We start from the raw sequence: 16,327 nt of genomic DNA on the forward strand, positions 1-16,327 counted from the left end.
GTACATGCATGATGGATTCAATGTATTTGGCGATACATGCATGGAATGCAATCAAAATGGTGTGCTAATTTTTGAAGATTCCTATGTGACTATTCGGCCAAGGGAACTAATGTTTACTACTCCAAAGCTGCCAATTATTTCTTTCACATTGCTGAAAACATCTTGGCTGTTCGGTTCATAGTGTTCACACTCAAGGATTCTTGAAAGCTGAGCTTTCACACTTCAATTGGCTGTTCAATTTCCTATTAATTGCTGGTCACTTTTCAGCCAAAAGTTGCATCTTAAATGAGCTTATTTAAGCTCGTTGGCTGAACCTAGCTCTTCCATGCACCTTCCTAAATTTCCAAGATTCAATGTTTAATCTAGAAGCTGTCCATGTTCAGCCGAATTTAGCTAAGGCCATTAGATGAATTCATTTGCTTAATTTCTAAGGATGTATGTGGCTATTCGGCTAGCCTTAGCTTTGCCTATAAATAGTTTTTATTTTATTTTTGTAAAGGAGTTTTTGTTAAATTTCTGAATGAACTATTGTTCTTGTGAGGATTCTCCCTCTCATATTTCGTGTGAGTCTCGATTTGGCTTATCTAGCGTGCTAGTGGTGTCAACTGAACTCTTTCCAAACTTATCACCAATCTTGGTGTGGCGTTCATCCATTTCTATATACCTTCGGTTCTTACTTCGCTAAGTAACGGTCGAGGTCCATATTCCTGTTTCCATCTTTTCACCTTAAAACATATAAGATTTGGGGGGATACTCATCATAGTATTGAAACTTTCTTGACGTTTAAGTTCTATTATCCATCCCCACCAAATATCCTATATTTTATCTTTATTAGTTTATCCTTAAACCGAACCTGGCAACACCAAACCACTCATCTAAACTCCTTTAAAAGCTTCTGCAACCCTTTGCCTAAATTACCCAATTTTGACAACTCCAACTACTCCTCATCGACGATCGGGAAACTACTAGAAATGACTCGATTCACCCGGGCCGGTTCGCATCATGTATCATGAACTTATGAAAGAAATTATGAACTAAATAATGTGATTACATGTGTAAGTTTACTTACTTTTACGGATGAATGCAATTATATCATGGACAAGTGCATTAGCTTGTGAACTAATGGTGTTTCAATAGGCATATACCGAGCTTATGGCATTGATAACGGTTCATGCTTAATCCCAGAATTGAATTATTGAAATGGTATACTATGTTTAAAGTTTATTCGAGCTTACTAAGCATTCATTGCGTACGAGGTTATTTTCCTTTACTTTACAAATTATCGGAAGCTCAATCGGTTGGAAGTTCGTCGGAGATCTACCAGACTATCCAGTGGACAATTTGGTAGTTTTTGAGTAATTTGGTTAAGGTTTATAAGGGCATGTAAAAGGTTCTTTGGAATTGTATTAAGGTGTATGTGTTAATTATGTCTTGGCATGTTAAAGCTTTGGAAAGCTATGCACTTTGATATCTTACCAAGTTATGATGTTTTGGTAACTTTATTATACTTGTTTATAAGGTTCTCTTGGCATGTTGGTAATAGTTTGAGTATGGTAATTACGCATGTTTTTTCCTTGATGTTTATGTATGGTTTATGGACTTATAATGCTTGTTTAGGCAAGTCCTTTTGGTCATATTTTGGCAATGAAAGTGCATGGCTTGTTAATACAAAATGTTAGCTTGAAAATGGTCAATTATGATGTGTTTTAGGTACATAATGGTATGAGGCTATTAAGGTATGTTTCTAAATTGGTATGATGATGTTCAAGTTATGAATTGTTTTGGAAAGTATTGAATTAGATATTGATGTTTGAAATTAGGTAAAATTGACATGTTTATGTAAGTTTTGATGACTGCATTTGAGGTGTCTTGAATGGCATATTGGTTAGTTGATTTAGAACTCTTGAAATGGTCATTATATGTATGTTTTGATAGGCTTTTGATGCCTTGATTATGTGCACAAAATACCTAAAGGTTTAGGCATGAAATGGTAATGGGAATGGTTTGATTCTAGGTGAATTTTAGGTCCACACGGCCTGAGACACGGGCATGTGACTCAGCCGTGTGTGACACACTACTTGGCGACACGATTGTATGTCATCTGAAGGTTCCTTTGTATGTAAGTCAGTGAGTTACATGGCCTAGCACACGGTCTGGCACACGGCCGTGTGACCCTACTCAAAGAGTTACAGAGGTGAGGACATGGGATGGGACACGACCGTGTGTCCCTAGTTCGAAGGTTACACGGTCGTGTGACCCCTATTTTCAAATTTTTATGACTTTTTCCTCGACTTTTCAAATGATTTCAAATTGGTCCTGAATTGCTTCTATGGTGTTTCTAAGGCCTCGAGGGCTCGATATAGGGATGGTATGTATGTATATGATTGGTTTATGATTTAATTATGTTATTGAATGATATTAAGTTTAAATGTTCTCGATTATACGGTAATGCTTTGTAACCTTAATTCGATAATGAATACAGGTAAGGGGTGTTACAATATATTACATGCCTTGTTTAGGCTAGATTTATATGTGTATTGCTTCACCTATTAACCTTGTGAAGTATGATGTGTAGGAAAAGGAAATTTGGCTTATGCTTAAATGAGTTTTCTCATGGTTGTTTAATTCGATGCAAATGGCAAGTTTAAGTTCTTTTATATGAGCTTACTAAGCATTAGTTGCTTATATAGTTGTGTAGATCATCGGAAAGCTCAAACGGTTGGAATCTTTGTCAGAGCACAATCACACTATCCATCAATCCACTTTGGTAGCTTTTGGATATATTGAATTGGCTATAAGTGGCGTGTATAGGGTTGTGTGTTATTTTGGTATGATCTGAATGTAATAAGGTTTTAAGTGTTGTTTTGGTGGTTGGTTTGTTTTTGAATGGTGCCAAGTTCATTTTGGTTTATGTCTTTTTGATGAAGGCTTGTAAATGATGTGTATTCATATGAGATAATAGTAGCTATGCATATTCTCATATAGGTAGAAAGAAGAAGGTTGTTTGATATGTTTGTGATATGGGCTTTTGGTATGTATAAGGTATACTAAATGATGGAAATTATATTATTTAATAGGTTCAAAATTGATTGTAAATTGTTTAGTATACCTTATACTATTTGGTTGTAACAATATAATAATAACAATAAAATAATAGCAACAATCTCCTATTGTTGGTACATTGGTTAGAACATATAGGTTGATTGATTTGGTATATTATGAGTAAGTTTGGAATGAGTTTTGGTCTTATGAATGTTTGTGGAAATGGTGTATATTGATGTGTAAGTTTTAGCTTATTTAAGAGGTTTAATTTGGAAGCATATGGCCTAGGACACGGGCTGTCACATGGTCGCGTGCCACACACGATCACCCATTTGGCCGTATGTGCTTTGTTAGTTTTAGTGTAGGTTTCACACGGTCTAAGACATGGGCTGAGATATGGCCGTGTGTATCAAGTTAGTGAGTTACTCGGTATATGACACGGGCTGGAACATGCTCGTGTATCCCTACTTCGAACGCTCACACGGCCTGAGCTATGTCACACGGCCTGGCCATATGGCCGTATGACCCTTGTTTCCAAATTTTCAAGTTTTTCCTAAAATTTATTTTTTGATTCATTTTGATCCCTAATTACTTTCAAACTAATTTTAGGGTCCTGTAAACTTGGATTATGGCCCATGTGAATATTTTTTTCTGTGAATTGATATATGTTTATAAATTAATTGAATTTTTGTTTTGACTCAAGATAAATTGTTCTATTTGGTTTTGTAACACTTCGATCCTTAATCAGACAATGGAGACGGGATATGGGTGTTACATATCCTTTAAGAAAATGTTTGTTCATCTCGAGCAATTAGTTTGGTTGGAACATTCATGCACATGCATCAATAAGAAATGGTTCCTTTATGCACCCTTTAATGGTCAAATATTAATGTATGAAAAGGGAGATGAATTGCCCCTTGAGCTGCTGGTTCATGAATAAAATTATTCCAAACATTCATCTTCAAATGACGATAGAAATGCCTTCATGAATTAGCCTTTAAGTGACCGATTCCATGCATCTTCAAGTAGTTAGATGGCCCCTTTGAATAGTCACAGTTGTTCCCCAAGCTGGCCGACCATTGGTGTACCTTTAGGACAAATTAAACACACAATTAGGACACAATAAGCATGTAATAAAATTAGACATACTTTTTCATACGATATTGATACCATGTAAGGAAAATATCGAAACCCATGTTCCCGTATCGATACATACATACTTGTTTTGGAAATTTTGCTAAATGGACCCTATGCATGTTTAATTATTATTATAAGACCATTTGACGGATGTTTAGCATGTACGAATGACTTAAGAGTATGATTGACTTTAAACCTATACGTATGTTAAAAGGGAAGACATACCTTTAATAATGAGTTCATTTGTATTGTGTGTGACATGAGATGGTGGTGTGGCATCCTCTATTTGGGCTTGATGACTGGGTCAAATATAGGGTGTTACAGACATGGCTCGTATAATAACTTAGGTTCGCATAGAATTGTGTGTTCGCAAGATCTAATAATTGCATTACGAAAATTTGACTTTTAAGGCATTACGGCTTACTAAACATTTTAAAGGCTCACACATCCTAGTTTCACCAAGTAATAGGCTTTACAAGGTAAATAAACATTCATGCTAGAGTTTACCACACTTAAGTAGGGTTCGCATAAAAATAGGGGTACACATGTAATTAAGGGTCTCAATACTTATATGGGATCGCATGCACCATTGGGTTCATTCAGTTAGGGCACGTATGTAAATATAACAATTATTATAGGGTTTCACATGTAATTACAGCACGCAACATATAAAGTATGCTATAGTATGCCCAAAGACCAATCATGAGATAATTGTAATTACATATGCTATAGTATGCCCAAAGACCAATCATGAGATAATTGTAATTACATACTTATTTTTCCTTGTTTATTAATATAAGACATTGCCATTATTATTGTAGTTTTTTTCTGTGTATATAAATAAACTAAGTTATAATAAAATCCTAAGAAAATATGATTATTCTAAAAAGTCCTTAGTCAAGTATTATTGTCGGCTTGGACAACAAAAAGTTGACATTGACATAGAGATGTCAAAATCTATACATGAGTATGTGTTAGAGAACAACATATTGTACTAACCCATTATGAGTATGTTTATTGAATTGTTATGTAATAGTCACAATATTACTAATAGTTCTCAAACTTGAGATCATCATTGTCCCAACATCATAAGTTGTATATTTTGATACAGTTAAATGCCTACCATAACAGGTTGTATTATAAATACTGATGTTGGATGTAACACCCCAAAATTTGGGCCTAGAAGTATTGGGCCTTGAGCAAGGGAATGGTTAGGAAATTGTGCACAAAAGTATGTCTGCTTCAGTGGTTAAGTGATTTAGGAGTGTCTGAGAAGTCTTGGGATCAAGCCTAGGCTCTAGCAAAATTTTAGTTTTTCCTCTTAGGTAAACCTTGACTCTGCACTATAGGCCTTATAAATGAATGTGGTAGATTTACGTCACAAATAGAGCCTGTGGCGTAGTGGCAAGGTGGCGACACAGGTGTGGTAAGGAGGTGGCGTCAGAGGTGTGGTATGGAGGTTAGAGGTTCAAGTCTCACTACATGCAAATGGGATTATTTATTTTACTCATGCAAGAGTTGGCGCTGGATTTGAACTCTATGTTGGAGGGTTTGAATTGGTCAAATGAGTGATTTAAGGAGTGGATCATGGAGGAAATTAAGGAGGGGATCATGGAGAGGTAAAGGGAAGAAATCAAGGCAAGTTAGGTAGGTGAAAGTTGGTGCCGAAATGGGGTCTTTGCTTTTGGAAATTCGGCTAGTGTGTTGTAGGGATGCCATATTTCTTTTAGTCATTTTGGCTTTTGTCTCATTTTTTCCGATTTTGAAATAGTGATGTGGGTAGTGGCTGATTTTACTCTAGTCATTCCTTTCATTTTAATTCTTTTCGCCTTTTCCCAAAATCGAGCAATACCCCTTTTCTCTATTATTTTTCTTTTCAACAATTTTTGCTTGTGCCGATTCTCCCTTTATTCTCCTCCTCTTGGCACTTTTCTGCTCTTCTTGTTTCTCAATTTGACCGAACCAAACCCTTCTCTCCCTCCTTTCTTACTCATTCGAAGTTCTTCTCACTTACTTAAAATCGAATTCTCCTTCTCTTTATTTCTTTTTCTGTAACTTTTCATCTCTGTCAACCTTGAGTATTCTTTCTTAATCAGGAATTAGGCCGAATATTAGTTATTTTTATCTTCTTCTTATCTTCTGATTCAGTCGACATTTGATTGTTGTTCGTGACCGATTCTCTTCCTTCTCATCTGCTTTAATCCGCATCATCAAAGGTTTGTTGGTTCTGTGGCCGAATGCTAGTTCTCTTGTTGGCCTTGTGTTTTCCTTAGTATTTGTTTAACCTTGGTTATTGGATATTGATGCTTAATAATGGTTGTGGTATAGATAAACCACAAGGAGGTGAGATCGTTTCATAATCATACAACTAAGGAAGTATAAGCCAATTCAGTTAATGTAGGTATTAATCTTGGGTTCGGCTTCTATATTAGAAAGGCTTATTAAATCTTATTAATGGAATGGCTAACCGAGTACCTTAATCGAATATAGGTTCTACGCTCGTGGGCTACGATGTTTTTCTTCAACAACGTGTGTACACACACCACTCCAATCGTAGATCGGGAAAAGCTGAAATCCCGAAATGCAGAAAAGCCAAAAAGTTAAAAGTATGGCTACGGCTATCACACGAGCGTACAAATACGCGTGTGGATAAGTCGATACAACAACAAAGGTCACCACGAGCGATCTCGTGGTCTTAGGCTATTTTTGGGCCAAATGGACCAGAATGGGCCGAGTAGGCCCAATGGACCTGTGGGCCTTATGCGAGTATAATTTTCTTGGATGGATAGGAAATAATGAACCGATCATGGCGATCGCATGGCCAAGGACGTGTGGCCCCACTTGGGCCCATTTACACCGTTATGACCATTTAGGTTATCTATGTTGCTCGAGGTGACTGTAGACCTTCGAAAAGGTTGTTAAATGATCGTAATGCCCTTAGAGGGTAAATAACTATTTTGCCCCTCGAGGGTAAGTGACTGGTTTGTGCTATGGTTTGATTGACTTAACTGTGAATGGTATGACTGATTCTGAGCAGGGCATACTGCATACACGACATACTACATGGGGTTGGGATCTTGTATTGGAGGAAGTGATTGATATGTGAGTGTCGCACGGGTCACATGAGACGACTGTGGACCCACCGATGGCTTTAAGCTAATTATGTGATTGGCAGCTCTACTGCAATAATGGTTAGTACCGCAACCGGTTCTACATAAGGAGTGTAGGGATGGGTGAGTCGATTTAATCCCTACAAGAGTGTAGGGTTAGATAAGAGATGGAGTGCAGGGTTGGTATGGGTATTTATGCATTGCATATTCTGATTCTGATATTGAGATGGGCTTAGGCCTAGATACATGTGATATGTACCATTTAATATGGGCTCAGGCCCAACCGAGGCTGATGGGGGCTAGAGCTGATAGTGGGTGACACGCGGACCAAATCGAGTTGCCAAGTCACGGGAAAAGTCCTACGAAAACTACCGACACTTAGATCTGAAATGAAAACAGAAAATTAAACTTAAAAGACCAAGAAAACCAAATTGAAATAGAATGATACTTGGGCGGCAAGAAAGGATGAAGAAAGAACGTTTCTTGATGCTAAATAATGTTGCAAAATAGATCCTTGAAGCTTGGAATGGCTGGAAATGCAACAAGAACAATTAAACCAAGTTAATCAACAATTCGAGACAAACAAAATAATTAAAAAAACAAACAGCAAAAAAGATGGATAAAGTCCTAAGAAGCCTTGAAATCAAGAAAGATTTCACAACTCCCTCCAAACGGCTCAAATCTTCCCTCCAATGTAAAAACACGGCAAGAAGAAGGTTGAAGATGGCTCCCACAATCAAAAAGATTGTTAAAACTACTTCTAAAGAAAACTCAAGAGAGAATTCTTGGAGAAACTCAAAGAGAGTTTTCACTCCACAAAAAAAAATCTGAATTCAATATATCCATAAGGGTTGCCGGCCAAGCCATATATATAGGCCTCCTAACTACTTTCCTATCCCTACTAGGAATACTAAAAAAAACCCTAATTGTTGTCTTTCAAGGGAATTTTGTCCAAGGCCTTTAAATGGGCCTCTTGGACTGAATTCTTATATAGAAATTTATTCATAAAGTCTAAAAATTAAAGCTAAGTATTTAAAGAATTAAAATTTTACAAATTGGGCCACTTTGACAATTTGGCCTGATTTTCAACTAAGTCTAATTTAAACTTCTTGGTTGGGCTTGGAACATCTTATTGGGTCGTATCTTCAAGAACTTGGGCTTGAAATCCGTTCTCTCCCAAAATTGGTTCATTGATACTCGTAACTGAGATCCAATACGCCTTAGCTGCAAGATTCAGTTTCTTGGACCAAGATTTCCAAGATTTGAAATCTTGATTTTCTTGATTCTTGAAATCGCTCAAAATAGCAAAATTGGACCAAGATTCGGTTTCTTGATTTTCTTAAAAACAAGAAAGTGAATCTTGATTTTCTCTTTCCTTTGTATACGTAACTAAGGCCTTGCTACTGAAGTCTTGAACGGTTCCATTTAGTTTCATACGCATTTGCCTGGCCTTTGACCACGTTATTTGGCCTTGTGGTAATTTGAGCCCATCACGTTCTTGAGCTTGAGTTGGGCCTTTGTGACTCGTATCATTTGGTATCAGAGTTTGGGCATTTTGGGTGTTCTTGGTTGATTTCTAAACTGATTTCTAGCAAACAAAAGTTTTATCCAAAAAAATTTTTGGGAAAAAACTTAACCTCAAAAACAACCAAGAACGTATCAAGAGCTATTTGCCACCATTACCGTATTGGGCTATGGCCCATATTGTACTGTTACTGTTAAATGGCTCAGGCCTAGACTGATTCTGTTTATTTAATAAGGGGATTGCACACTGAGGTTTCGTAAACTCACCCTGTTTTTAACCTTTCAGGAAATCCCTAGCGTTAGACGGTTTGGAGCTGTGAGGGACTCGGAGAGGACCACACAACTGCACTTGTTTTATTCTCTTTTGCTCATTTACTTAAGCAATTTGATTTTGATTCGGGTTGTAATAAGTCCTCTATAATTTCTGGATTTTAAATTTGGGATTTGATGTGTTTGTGATTTATATTTGCTAGAAGTAGAATACGATTTTCCAAAACAATAACTATTTTCTAACATTACATTTTCGCACATCAATTTTTAAATATCACATTCTCGTAGATCATTTGCTTTAAAATAAGCTTTCTTTAACAATAAGGTTTTAAAGGTAATAACTTTTTAATACACCATGATTGAAAATAAACAAACGCAAACTGAGGTTTTATACAAGTTTTAAATGGCAAGAAGTTTGAAATTTCATGAAGGGTTTTTAATGAAAACATGGTTTTTCAAAAACACTTCAATGTGACACGCCAGATTCGGGCCTAACTTCTAAGCCAGGTTTGGGGTGTCATATTAGATATACCACAATCCATGTGATGCGAACTTGGTTGCAACATGTTATGATACAACTCGACGTCGTCGAGACTGGCCTAAGCTCGAGGGGCCTAAGTCCAAAATGAAGCTTAATTACAAGCTCATTCAGCTCACTAAGCGTGCATGGCAATTTTATGCAAGCTGATCAGCGCTATTCTAGCTTATTAAGCTTGATTCAACTTGAATTCTAGCTCATTGAGCTTAATTCAGCTCAACTTAGCTCAATTGAGCTCATTTCATTTTTTCTTCAATGCTTGCGTTTTTAATTTGATGGAATAAAATAAGTATGTTAGCTAAATTAGTTAAGTTCAGCTCAAATAAATTAAATTATGTTTTAATGTGTCAAAATTTTGGACATGTTAATTGAGTTTAAATATGTCTTAGTTCATACATAATTATTATCTAATTTTAAGCTTAGAACAAATTTATTAGCTGCTGTTATTTAATATCTCCAGCCGAATCTAGTCATTAAATTTGTCTTTGCTGCAGCTGATTTTATGATGTCTTAAGCCGAATTAATGTGTTCTAAAAAAGGAATTAATTTTTTGAATTTATTTGGTGTAGGTACATGCTTGGAACGGAATTAAAGAGAGGAGAATGAACTTGGTTAAGTGCAAGAAGAAGAATTAAAGACTAGCAGTTATTTTGGGCTTCTTTAAGTGGTTGTTAGTGGAGTTCAATGGCCAAGATGCTGTTCACATTAAGTCCCATCAGCTCACAATGTTTCCACACCTTGGTGGCTACTTAAATCTATCCTTTCACACCATAAAGCCGTTTGGATCCAAGAGTTCACACACAAGGCTATTTGTGCGCCTAAATGCACATTAAGTTTGTTGGAGCTTATTCTGCTACCCAAGGCTGAATTAATGACGTGAATCAAAGCCCTTTAGCTGCTCAATCATTGAGCACTTCAAGCTTAATTCATCAGCTCATTTATTAAGCTGAATTGGAAGACTAAATGGACTATCTATTGTCGTCTCCTAGGCCTAGAGTTCACCAAAGGACTTATAAACATTCAGCTCATTAGTAGCTAAATTAAGCTGATTGAAGGCTTCTAGAATCTGCCCATTGACGTCTCCCATGTTAGGAAGCTTCAAGGGACGTTCTAGGAAGGTGCCAAGAAGTTTCAGCTCATTAAGTTGCTGCATGCTGTCCATTAGGCTACCCAAAGTGCTTATTCGGCTAGCCTAGTTTTCTAACTATAAATAGTTTTCTATTTCTATGTAATTCAGACTTTTACTCTTTTGATTAATGTTTATAACATTTTGTGAGTTTTTCAACTCTCTTTTTTTGTTTTAGACTCAGCGTAACTTATCTAGCTTGCTAGTGGCATCATTCTGTTTCTTTCGAACTTATCACTCATTCTGAGTGTGGCATTCTCCAAAATATACCTTTGGTTCCTAACTTCCTAGTTAGCGGGTCAAGGTCCACCTTAAGTGACATATAAGTCTCGGGTAAACACTTTGACATAGTGTTGGTTCTTTCTTATCCTTAAGACCGTTTTCCTATCCACATCTATCAACTTATTTATCTTGTTTCTTTGATTAGCCGAATTCCCATAATCCTCATTCATTTAACCATTTTTCCATCATCATTCTACTTAACCAAACCATCCTCAACACATTCATAACCTCTGAACCATCTAGTCAACCTTTGTTTAAAGTCTTACTTAGCCAAATTCAACCATTACTCTGTTCAAGAACGATACTTCTCCATTTTAACGATCGGGCAACAAATGGCTCAAATCATCACTGAGGCAAGATCGCATCATTTGGTGCCAAAGCTGGCTAAAATTGAGGAGTACGGACGTTCATGAAGTGCCAGAGTAAGATTTTGAAAAAAAAATTTTTAAAAAAAAGGAAAAAATTTCATGAATTCAAAGTATTTCATTGTAATTAGCATTTTGTAATTGAAAAAAAATTCAAAATTATTAAAAAAAAGAAGCAAGGTGTGTTCAATTCTTTTGTTGCCAAACTTCAAAGTTCTTTTTAGTCAAACCCAACACCATTACGCCACACTACCAGCCACTATTATTTTTTCTTTGTTTCAGCCTTCCCATTATACCGAAACAACATCTACCCTTTGCAACCTTTTTTGAAGCTGACCTCTAAGCTTGCTTGTAAGTCTAAATCGAGTCGATTACGAAGTTTGAGAGGCGAAGCAAGTGGTAAATGGCATGAGTGTTGAGAGAGCATTCGAGTGTAGAAAAAGCCATTTAAACGAGTGCAAACACGAGTGTGAGCGCCATCCAATTTTTCTTTTTGAGTGAAACGTGAGGTTTTATGGTGAGGTATTTATTTATTTTTGTTTTGTTTTAATCATTTTTCTTTTCAACAATAAAATCATGTTTCGAGAAGATGTTTCAGAATCAAAATTCCAATATGTGATGCAAGAGATGCGTAGAATGGTGAAATCTAAATTTGAAAATTTGCATGAATGATTGGACCGAACGGAGGAAAGAGCCCAATGAAAGCAAATTTTACCAAGTCAAGGGACAGAGATAAGATCATCACGGAAGCACACATCCAATGACTATTCGAGAAGAGATTCTTATCGTGATTCCTATTCATCAAGGAATTCAAGACGAACTGAGGCGAGTTACGAGTTTGAAACATTTCAAGGTGACAAACGAGAACGTAGAAATTTCACTTCAGGTGCCTCAAAGTATTCATCCACGGAGGAACATTCGTGAAGAGATGATAATTTTCCTTATGTAGATGATTTTCCTTCTGTCCAAAGAAAAGCTTGCCATTTTGATTCATTCTTATTGGCTTCATCTTGTAATAAAAGGAAAAGAGAAAAAGAAATGAAAGAAAAAGAAATTCAGAATGAAAAAGAGAAAAAAAAGATTGAGAGCAGAAAAAAGTGCGAGCAAGAAAAGCATATTAAAAAAGAGAGCGAGAATGTGAAAGAAACAAGAGACCTTAAGTTTTCAAAAATAAAAAAGATTGAAAAAGAGAGAATTTGAAGATGAGATTAAAAAATGAGTGGAAAAGATGAGAGAGAACAAGAAAAAGTGAGTGTTACTTTAACTAACCCAAATGTGAGTTGTCCTTGTTCTATTTCTTCTTTTCAGATTTCTAAATATCCATGTGACGAGCTACAACTACAATATTTTCCTGATGAGAGGCGATTCAAGTTGATCGAGAAAGGTAAGATCATAGGTGACCCTAGTCTGCCGGCGCTTAAAGGTAAGCAAGATGGCAAGACGAGTTTCTCTAACGAAAATTACTGTATTGACAAGTATGATGGTGAAGTAAGTATAAATCAGCACAAACAATATTTGAACTTGTGTGTTAAAAAGTTTCCATGTAAAACTCCTAGCCCGATTATTTGTGATAGTGGTGAGACTTTTGCTCCTTTGATTAATGTTTATAAAATTTTGTGAGTTTTTCAACTCTCTTATTTCATTTTAGACTCAGCATGACTTATCTAGCTTGCTAGTGGTGTCATTCTGTTTCTTTCAAACTTATCACTCATTCTGAGTGTGGCATTCACCAAACTATACCTTTGGTTCTTACCTTCATATGTAACGGGTCAAGGTCCCCCTTAAGTGACGTATAAGTCTTGGGTCAGCACTTTGATATAGTGTTGATTCTTTCTTGTCCTTAAGATCATTTTCCCATCCACATCTATCAACTTATTTATATTGTTTCTTTGATTAGCTGGATTCCCATAACCCTCATTCATTTAACCATTTATCCATTATCATTCTACTTCACCAAACCATCCTCAACACATTCATAACCTCTGAACCATCTAGCCAACCTTTGTTTAAAAACTTACTTAGCCGAATTCAACCATTACTCTGTTCAAGAACAATACTCTCTATTTTAACGATCAGGCAGCAAGCGACTCGAATCATCACCGAGGCGAGATCACATCATTTGGTATCAGAGCCTGATCGTTTCTAGTGGTGGTGAGACATTTTTGCTTTGTTGTGTAAATTTCGCATGTTTGTGTAAGTTTGATCGAATGAAACTTAAGATATATGGCTGTTTGAATGTTGGTATGTTCACATTTTCTTTGTTTAACACAGTTGGTAAAAGGTTTTAGTGTAAGATGAATAATCTATCTAATTTTGTTGTTCCTGAGACATCTTTAAATTCTTATGCAAAATACTCATGTCTTTACATGTCAGTTCGAAAGAGAATCAATAAGTTTGATTGCTTGAATTTATTTTTGCCTACATCTTCTTTATTTTTCATGTGTGACTTCTTGATGAAAAAAGAATTCTTGCTACATTTTGGAAAGAATGATCAAAATCATGTGTTTAATCCTAGAGTTTGTTATTATGGATCGTCCATGAGAGAAAGCAAGCATCGTAAATTTTGTTTGAATGAAGGTGTAAACAATCTTTGCTTGTATAATGCTTTGTCTTTAAGTCTGAAAATGAGCCATGTGAATCTTGTTGGCTTGCCAAGTAAAATCAAGTCTTTGATTTCGGAGATTGTTCTATATTGTTGCTTAACAGATTCGAACATGTGTTACATGACTTTAACTTTAATGTGCTTCATGTTCTTCATAAGTTACTAGCCATGAATTTTTCTAGTCAAATTGAAATGGTGAACAAAGACTTTGTCTTCGATCCCGGAAAATGTTGTTCCATATCATTGTTCAAGGGATTTGGACCATGGAATTTTAAGTTACGAGACTATAACCTTTGAATACTTTGTGAATCTAGTTTGTTTCCATCAAAGAAAAGGTAAGACAAGTTTCTATTTTTGCGCCCGGTATTGGTTTATTTGTTCAAGTTGTGAATAAAATCTCGAAAAGTTCCTTTGTGTTTAACCTTCATCATGTCACTAATTTGTTTTCTTCTTTTCTAGGCGACGATGTGAGGTGGTACCCTCCTAAAGAGGAAGGGCATGCAAATGACCTTCTTTCTTTCTAAGCCATTTGTGGCTCTCAGAATGTTAAAAATGATTTTGTCTAGATCATGAACAAAAGGTTTTGTGATCTTGTAAAATTTTTCTCGAGCAAGTGGCCCAATTTGAGGACAAATCATTTTCAAGAGGGAGGGAATGATGCAAACCTTGTCGCATCATGTTACGATACAACTCGACGTCGTCGAGAGTGGCCTAATCTCGAGGGGCCTAACTGCAAAATGAAGCTTAATTACAAGCTCATTTAGCTCACTAAGTGTGCATGGAAATTTTATGCAAGTTGATCAGCTCGATTCTAGCTTATTGAGCTTGATTCAACTCAAATTCTAGCTCATTGAGCTTAACTCAGCTCAATAGCTCAATTGAGCTCATTTATATTTTTCTTGAATGCTTGCGTTTTTAATTTGCTGGAATAAAATAAGTATGTTAGCTAAATTAGTTAAGTTTAGCTCAAATAAATTAAATTACGTTTTAATGTGTCAAAATTCTGGACATGTTAATTGAGTTTAAATATGTCTTAGTTCATACATAATTATTAGCTAATTTTAAGCTTAGAACAAATTTATTAGCTACTGTTATTTAATATGTTCAGCCGAAAGTAGTCATTAAATTTGTCTTTGCTGCATCTGATTTTATGATGTCTTAAGCCGAATTAATGTGTCCTAAAAAGGGAATTAATTTGCTGAATTTATTTGGTGCAGGTACATGCTTGGAACGAAATTAAAGAGAGGAGAATGAACTTGGTTAAGAGCAAGAAGAAGAATTAAAGACTAGCAGCTATTTTGGGCTTCTCTAAGTGGCTGTTTGTGGAGTTCAATGGCCAAGATGCTGTTCACATTAAGTCCCATCAGCTCACAATATTTCCACACCTTGGTGGCTACCCAAATCTATCCTTTCACACCATAAGGCCGTTTGGATCCAAGAGTTCACACATAAGGCTATTTGTGTGCCTAAATGCATATTAAGTTTGCTAAAGCACAATCGGACTACCCAAGGCTAAATTAATGACGTGAATCAAAGCCCTTTAGCTGCTCAATCATTGAACACTTCAAGCTCAATTCATCAGCTCATTTATTAAGCTGAATTGGAAGACTAAATAGACTGTGCTTCTAGAATCTGTCCATTGACTTCTCCCATGTTAGGAAGCTTCAATGAACCTTCAAGGGACGTTCTATGAAGGTGCCAAGAAGTTTCAGCTCATTAAGTTGTTGCATGCTATCCATTAGGCTACCCAAAGTGCCTATTCGGCTAGCCTAGTTTTCTAACTATAAATACTCTGTTATTTCTATGTAATTCAGACTTTTGCTCCTTTGATTAATGTTTATAACATTTTGTGAGTTTATTTAACTCTCTTATTTCATTTTAGACTCAGCGTGACTTATCTAGCTTGCTAGTGGTGTCGATGCGATCCCGGTCGCATCATGTTACAACATAGCTCGATGCCATCGAAATTGGCCCAAACTCGAGGGGCCCAAATGGAAAATGAAGCTTTTAATTTTAGTTTGTTAATTTGGTTGCTGGAATAAGGACTTTGATTTATTTATTTTAGTTACTTTAGTTATTATAATATGAGTCCTTAATTATGTCTTATTTATTAAATGCATCTTTAATTAATGTCTTGCATTATTAATCTACATCTTTTAATTATGACATGCTTTATGTGTTCTGCATTTGATAAAGTCGTGCATTATGTTACTCTCATGTTAGTTAAGATTGCATCATAAATTATGTCATGTATTATGTAACTCCCATGTTAGTTAAAGTTTGCATTTTTTTAATGAAGTCATGCATTAAGTAATTCATTGTTCATTTAGT

The sequence above is a fragment of the Gossypium hirsutum genome, chromosome D02 (assembly GCF_007990345.1).
Source record: "Gossypium hirsutum isolate 1008001.06 chromosome D02, Gossypium_hirsutum_v2.1, whole genome shotgun sequence".
Taxonomy (NCBI): Eukaryota; Viridiplantae; Streptophyta; class Magnoliopsida; order Malvales; family Malvaceae; genus Gossypium; species Gossypium hirsutum.